This window comes from Saimiri boliviensis, chromosome 14, assembly GCF_048565385.1.
Source record: "Saimiri boliviensis isolate mSaiBol1 chromosome 14, mSaiBol1.pri, whole genome shotgun sequence".
Taxonomy (NCBI): Eukaryota; Metazoa; Chordata; class Mammalia; order Primates; family Cebidae; genus Saimiri; species Saimiri boliviensis.
The window spans coordinates 5,378,111-5,385,933 of NC_133462.1; positions in this window are offsets into that span (position 1 = coordinate 5,378,111).

Here is a 7,823-nt window from a genome sequence, read left to right on the forward strand (position 1 = left end):
GGCCAAGGTACCAGGGCAAGTGTGTTACTATTATTAGAAGTTTAAAATTTGTCATATTCCAATTTTCAAATATATGTGTATTCATTATTTTTGAGTTTCACTTGGTATTATGTGTTGACAATGTAGAAGCTTATTTTGACCCTATAATCCTAGCAAATAGCAAAGGTTAAGACTCCCCCCTGCATCCTTTCTTCTTTTTTTCTCTGAGATGGAGGCTTGCTCTGTCCCTCAGGCTGGAGTGGAGTGGTGCAATCTTGGCTCACTACAACCTCTGCCCCCTGGGTTCAGTTCTCTGCCTCGGCCTCCCAAGTAGCTGGGATTACAGGTGCAGCCACCATGCCCGGCTAATTTTTGTATTTTTAGTAGAGACGGGGTTTCACCATGTTGATTGTCTCCAACTACTGACCTCAGATGATCCACCTGCCTTGGCCTCACAGAGTGAAGTGCTGGGATTACAGGCATGAATCACTGTGCCCAGCTGGAAATGTTCTTTTTAAATTTCTTGTGACTATGTTGATTTTGCTTTAGTGAACATTTTATAAGCATTTAAACTCTGTATATACAAAATGGATTCATGGGTTTCACCTATAATCGATTCATCCCTACTGTTCTCAATTTAATGAAAGGATCCACAGTCAACTCATTTCTTTCCTTGAAATCATGGAAGTCCGTGCTGAAACCACTTTCCTGGCAACATAGGTGCTTAGCAATATTGCATAGCACAGAACAGTCTACCTTGCAAAAGTTCCCAAATCTCTCCCACACACTGTATCTTTTGAAGCTGTATTGATATATCTTTTCATATTCATCTCTGTGCCCTGACAGGACATCTGCTCATTTTAAACCAAAAAGTTGTTAAATATGCTATTTTTTCTATCTAAACAATTATATTTTCAATTGATCACTTTTCCACTGATGAAATCTTCCACATGTAGAGATGTGAGAGGCAAACATATTTCAAAGTGGAGGTAAATTCACAGATGTTGAAATAAAATTATTGCTAGTAGATATGATGCCATTTAATATTTGTTAATCTAGTTTTACTTTGTGTAGTGTTCATGTGAAAGAGAATATCCAGCTGGGCATGGTGGCTCACGCCTGTAATCCCAGCACTCTGGGAGGCCAAAGCAGGTGGATCACTTGAGGTTAGGAGTTCAAGACCAACCTGGCCAACGTGGTGAACCCCTGTCTCTACTAAAAATACCAAAAAAATTAACTGGGCGTGGTGGCTCATGTCTGTAATCCTGGTTACTTGGGAGGCGGAGATAGGAGAATAGCTTGAACCCAGGAGGCGGAGGTTGCAGTGAGGCGAGAGCACAACATTACACTCCAGCCTGAGTGACAGAGGGAGACTCCATCTTTAAAAAAAGAAAAATAATAAATACCCTTAGAATTACCGTTGAGGTGAATATAAATGCAAATATTTTCTGAAGACGATTTTACTGGCTTCTTTTCCACAACAGATGAAAATAAGTACTTAGAAAACAATTTTTATTTAAAAATTGTAATCTATGTTAGCTCTTGGTTTCTCTTCTTAGTACTTTCAGAAAGCATGTAAAGTGAATTCCAAATTACATTATATATAGAAACTATTGACATAAGCATACTATGATGACAAAAGTTTATCTCGAAGTTATTTGAGGCTGTGTCATCTCAAGAGTGGAGTGGAATAAAGGAAGAACAATGGAATTTATTTCTATTTGTAAAAAGTTACTGCTTTTTAAAAAGCAGATTATTGGCCCAACTAATCATAGGCCTTAGCCCTGCTGTGTTACTGAGCAGAAGGTTGACACTGTCCTTCCTCGGTGAGTGGCGAATGGTCACGGAAAGGAGATTCCGCTGGTCAGCATGAAATTGTACACTCTCTGCTATGCTCAGGTTTTTCATTTCACATTCTAGTTTGCATCTCGTTCACAGTTACAGGGTTTCTCTAAATGCTCAATTTCAATTGCAGAAACTTTCCTGGATTCAAACGCTGCCCCAAGACGACCTCGAGAGATCCCAGCTCCCAGCCCACTGAGTAGCTTCAGCCTCACTACTGGTTCTCCAAAGCCCTGGAAACAGACTCCTGGGAGCCAGACGGAGAGAAGCGCAGGTGCATACCGCCCCCGCCCTCTCACACCGCCCCCTTTCCCCAAGCCCTCCCCACTTCATCCCTCAGGCCCCTCCCATCTCCCGGCCCCTCTGCACACTGGCCCAGGTCTGGCCTGCAGGGGACCCAGCTCTTCTGGCAGATTCCTGTAGACTCTGGAAGCTGATCACTTGGAGTGAAGGCCTCACATGTGTGTTTCCCTCTGTTTAGGTTAAAATTGGACTTCCCAGACTCCTGCACTTCCACACTTGATTTCTGGCAGTCCTTAGAGACATTTATTTACTTATTTATTTATATTAATTAAGAAAGGGTCTGGTTCTGTAGCCCAGGCTGGAGTACTGTGGCAAGATCGTAGTTCACTGCAGTCTGGACCTCCTGGGCTCAAGCGATCCTCCCACTTCAGCCTCCTGAGTAGCTGGGACCACAGGTATGTCCCACCGTGTCTAAATAATTTTTTTTTTTTAATGTTTAGAAGAGAGGAGTTCTCACTATGTTGCCTGAGCTGGTCTCGGAACTCCTGGGTTCAAGGGATCCTTCCGCCTCAGCTAAGATTACAGGCGTGAGCCATCGCTCCGGGTCCTACAGACCTTAATGTCTCCTCATGGTTCTCTCATCCCCAAGTAAATTCAGAGGTGTCCATGAGATGTCAGGGGCCACTTCCCATTGGGCCACACAGGCTGGTCCTGCTTGCAGTTATTCTGCCTTCCGCCCATGTAGACACCTTTCACCCCATTTCCTGCTTTAAACCCTTTATTCATTTCCCACCCTGTGCCTTGTAAGGTCCTCACCCTCGAGGTGCATTCACCCTTTGGGTCCCCTCAGCCTCGCCCTTCATTGCTTCTGCTCAGCAGCACCGCAGCTCCAGTGCAAGAGTCCTTGCCCTGGGCCTGGGATTCCACAGATCCCACCCCTCCCCTGGACACCCACCCATCCAGCTCTCATTGAGCCTTGCCCTTCTGCCCCGAAGGCCTCCCCCTCTTAAGCATGGCCTCCTCTGACCCAGCGTCGCAAGAAGTGACTTGAGCCAGTCTGTTCACCTCCAGTGTTCCTTTGTCCCAAATTCCACCCCACCAGAAAATGTGCTTTCAGTAGGTGGGCATCTTATTCCATTCCCCTCATGTAAATATGCGGCCAAAGGGGATCAGGAGAAAGAGCGGGGTCACCGAGAGGAAACAGAAAAACTGAGAAGGAGTGAAAAGGACGGGTGAGAACCGTGGACAGATGGCAGCGCAGAGGGTGGGTGGGGGGTTTCAGACAGACACTGAGAGTGAAAGACGAAGCTGAGAAAGTGCGGGCTGGGGAGAGAAAAGCTGGGTCTCCAGACAGATGAAGGACAGCAAGATAGGGAGAGGGGCAGAAAGCGGGAGGCTCCTCAGGGAGTCGGGGAGAGAAGGAGGGATTTGGAGCCAGGGCAGAGAGGGCGCGTGGTGCTGAGACAGCTGGTGACAAGGAGAGCAGAGGGAGAACCACAGCTGCACCAGGCCAGAGACTGGGGACAGGGAGGTGTAGCAGGGAAGGGAGGACCTAACAGGGGGAGCAGATGGGGAGCAAAGTTGAGGAAGTAAGTGGCAGAAATATGTGGAGATTGGGATTGAGACAATGAAAAGACTGGGCAGAAAGAGGAATAAAAGGTGAAGGAAGCTGTAAGAACGGAGCAGAACAGGTGGAAGAGAAGGAATGGAGGGAAAAAGGGGAGAACGCCGGAGAGGAGAGGGGCACAAAACGAGGAGCAGAAGCAGCCAGAGAGAGAAGGTGAGGATGAGCTGTGTCCAGAGTGAGAGACGGAGACACATGCGGAGGAGGAAAGAGGGGACCCTGGTTCCAGCGGGTGGTGAGTTGATGGATATGGGTGATTTAGTTGTGACATGTTGATTTCTGCCTTTATCATCTAACAGATTTTAAACATGTTTAAAATACACAGATAAACATGAGAACTGAAAAACTCCATCTATAAGGCTGTGCATTTTATAATTATAGCATCAGAGGTTAGCTTCACTTGTAATCTCTTTTCAGCCAAGGGCACTGACTTGACTCATTCATTTGTGGGTCACCCTCTTCTTCCCTTTCCCCGGGATACGGTTGGGTAGGGGTGAGAATATGAGTAAACATAATACTGATCATATACGTTTAGTATTATATAATGCTGATTATTGTTAATATAGTCAATATAATAGTCAGTATAGGCCAGGCGTGGTAGCTCACACCTATAATCTCAGCACTTTGGGAGGCCGACACGTGGGGGGATCACCTGAGGTCGGGAGTTCGAGCCCAGCCTGATCAACATGGAGAAACCTTGTCTCTACTAAAAATACAAAAAAATTAGCTGGGCATGGTGACACATGCCTGTAGCCCCAGCTACTCAGGAGGCTGAGGCAAGAGAATCACTTGAACCTGGGAGGTGGAGGTTGCAGGTAGCCAAGATCATGCCATTGTACTCCAGCCTGGGCAACAAGAGCGAAACTCCATTTCAAAAAAAAAAAAAAAAGTCAGTATAATAGTGTACACTCAGTATTTGTTAGTGAACACGCAACACAGAAAACTCATCACGAAAATGTGGAGGAGCTTCTTCCCACCAGCAGTGCATTTTCCGTCCGACACTAACTTGATGATAGCTTGAGCTTGTAGTTCAGCTCAATTCTGACACCGTCCAACTCAAATTCAGATCAGATGCTACTGGCTGGTCAGTTCCACAGGGCTGCCCCCACTTCAAATGCCAGTCACAAGTCGCAGGTTGTGACCTGAACTTGTGGGTGACCAACTATAAATTGGGGATTCCCTTGACTTCCTCCGCAGGTTGTAGTGATCTACCAGGGCCCTTCACCAAACTCAGGAAAACACTTAGTTTCCTCATTTGTTATAAAGGATATTGCAGAGGACACAGATGAGCAGCCAGATGGAAAAGCTGGGTTAGTCAGCGATTCAAACCCAAGGAGAGTGTGAGGGAAGCATGTTGACCAGGCCAGTCAGAGCATACAGCCTCTGGAGTGACGGCAGGCTGTGCGACTCAGCTCTCAAGCTGTGGTGTCTGGTTCTGCCTTATAGACAGCATCAGAACCGAGTGAAACTGCAGGTCGCCCTAGCTGGGAGGCTGCTGGAGAACCGGTCATTGTGGGAACGACACACATGTTGCTGACTAGAGGTGAAATATTCTCTGTTGAGTGTGAGAGTAGCATGAATGAGTTTTTTCCTCTCAGCAGATCTCCAACACATAATCAAGACCTTTTTTTCCTTCTACTCTTCCATCTTTAAACAAAAAATATTCTCAACTACATTTCCCTCTGTAATAAGTGCCTTTTAATGCTCCATTTAAGACCATAATATGCTAAAAACTAGTTTTTACGTTGTCTTCAAAACTCAGCAGTATAGAGAGACAAGATCTCACTATGTTGCCCAGGCTGGTCTCGAATTCCTGGGCTTAAGTAGTCTTTCCACTTCAGCCTTCCAAAGTACTGGGATTACAAGTGTGAGCCACTGTGTCTGTCCATTTTGTCTTCAGTTCTTGCTTAAACCTTTGAGTTATTGCTTGAATCTGGCTTTTACATCAGCATTCCACTGATTCTTCCTTTTTCCGTCAGTGACCTCCCCATTTCTAAATGCCATAGTTCATGCCCTGTCCTCATCTTTTTCCTCCTGTCAGTAGCATGTAGCACAGCTGGTCACTTCCTATTCTGTCGTCTTGGCTTTTATGATACCCCATTAACTTTTGCAAGAAGCTTGAATACCATCTATTAAGTCATCTTGCCACTCCGATCACTTTCTGCTTTCCTCTTCTGGTGTCTTCAGGACTTTCTGCTCTCTGAATGTGCAAGTGCTCACGGCTCAGTCCTTACACCTCTTCTTGTCTCCATCCACACTCACTGCCTTTCCTTATTGTGTCATCTCTTGGCCTTCTGCCCCACCTATTAATACAGGGCTCCATGTCCCTGCAGACCCTCCCCTGAGGTCTAGAATCCTGTGTCCACTTGTCTCCAAAACTCTCTGCAGGGATGTCCCAGCAGGCATCTCCATCTTCATATGTCTCAAAGTGACTTCCTGGTCAGGCACAGTGGCTCACACCTGTAATCCCAGCAATTTGGGAGCAAGAGGTGGGCGGATCACCTGAGGCCAGAAGTTCCAGATCAGCCTGGCCAACATGGTGAAACCCGGCCTCTACTAAAAATACAAAAATTAGCCGAGTGTGGTGGTGCACACCTGTAATACCAGCTACTCAGGAGGCTGAGGCAGGAGAATTGCTTGAATCCGGGAGGCTGAGGTTGCAGTGAGCCAAGATTGAGCCATTGCATTCCAGCCTGGGCAACGAGAGTGAAACTCCGTCTCATGAGTGAATGAATGAATGAATGAAATAAAGTGACTTCCCAAACTCTTCCAAACATGTTCACCGCTGCAGTTGTGCACATCTCAGCTAAGGGCAACCCTGTAGTTCCTGGGACTCAGCTGAACTTCCTGTCATGTGTTTGTTTTTTATTAACTTTTTTTTTTTTTTTTTTTTTTTTTTTAGAGACGGGGTTTCACTATGTTGGCCAGGCTGGTCTCAAACTCCTGACCTCGTGATCTGCCCGCCTCAGCCTCCCAAAGTGCTGGGATTACAGGCGTGAGCCACTGTGCCCAGCCTCCTGTCATGTTTAAAATACATAAGATATTACATTGTAAGCGTGTTACTTTGTAAAATGAAGAAAAAGATTCATTTACTTCAAACAGGTGAGGAAATGCATGGCTTCATAAATTCTTCTGAGATATGGGAGAAAAATGTTTGCAAGCCTCTCCCTGCATGATCTGCTCCTCCAGGAACTCTCTGACGTCATCTCCTGCCTGTGTCCTCCCCACTCCCTCTGCTCCAGCGAAACAGGCCTCTTTCCTGTTCCTGGAGCCAAGGTAGCTCCTGCGTCAAAGCTTCCAAGTGGGCTGGCCCACTGCCGAGGACTCTCTGGCCCCTCAGCTACAAGTGACAAGCAGCCTTTCTTCCCCAGGTCTTTGTTCTGACATCACTTTTCTCTGAGGACACCTTTGTGATGTCCCACAGGCCCCCATTTGACATCGCAGCCCCACCTTCCCCCCACCTCTGGTCCCTGTTGCCTATTCTGTGTGATTCTTTTTGCTCTTTCAATATCCGGTCTGGATCCTGGAGAGAACACGTTCCCAACAGGAGAGCAGAGCCAGAAGGTGGGCTGTGCTGGGCTTGCACCCTCAGTGGAGCTTAACCCTTGGTTCACATTTAGAGTGCCCAGGCATTTTGCAGAAACATCTCTTGTACCCCGTTGATATATTTTCATTTAAGTGTTTTTTTTTTTTTTTTTTTTTTTTTTGGAGTCCAGCCTGAGTAATAAAGTTGACTCTATTCTGTATCCAGCATAGTACCAAGCCCTGTCTTTCGTTTTTGAAGGCAGAGCTAAGCCTGCGATCCACAGAGAGGCGAGGGGCTATGCTAGGCATGGGGTTTGGTCGGGGCTGGGTCTGTGCCCTGAAGGGGAGCTCAGTCCAGCGCAGCTCCCCACTGCTGTGTGGTGTGTGTGGCTTCTCCAGGAGGACAGTGGGTTCTGAAGAAAGGGGCCAGAAACTCACTTGTTCTTCCTCTAGGAATTTCTTTTCCCTGTATCCCCTCTGCCGCAGTGGGCTGCAGAGGACCATATTTCCACAGGGTGCAGCCTTCTGTGTGTGTGATTGTGGCACATGAAACAGATGTAAACATGCTAAGCCCTAACCAGCATATTTTGGATATTCAATATTGACTCAT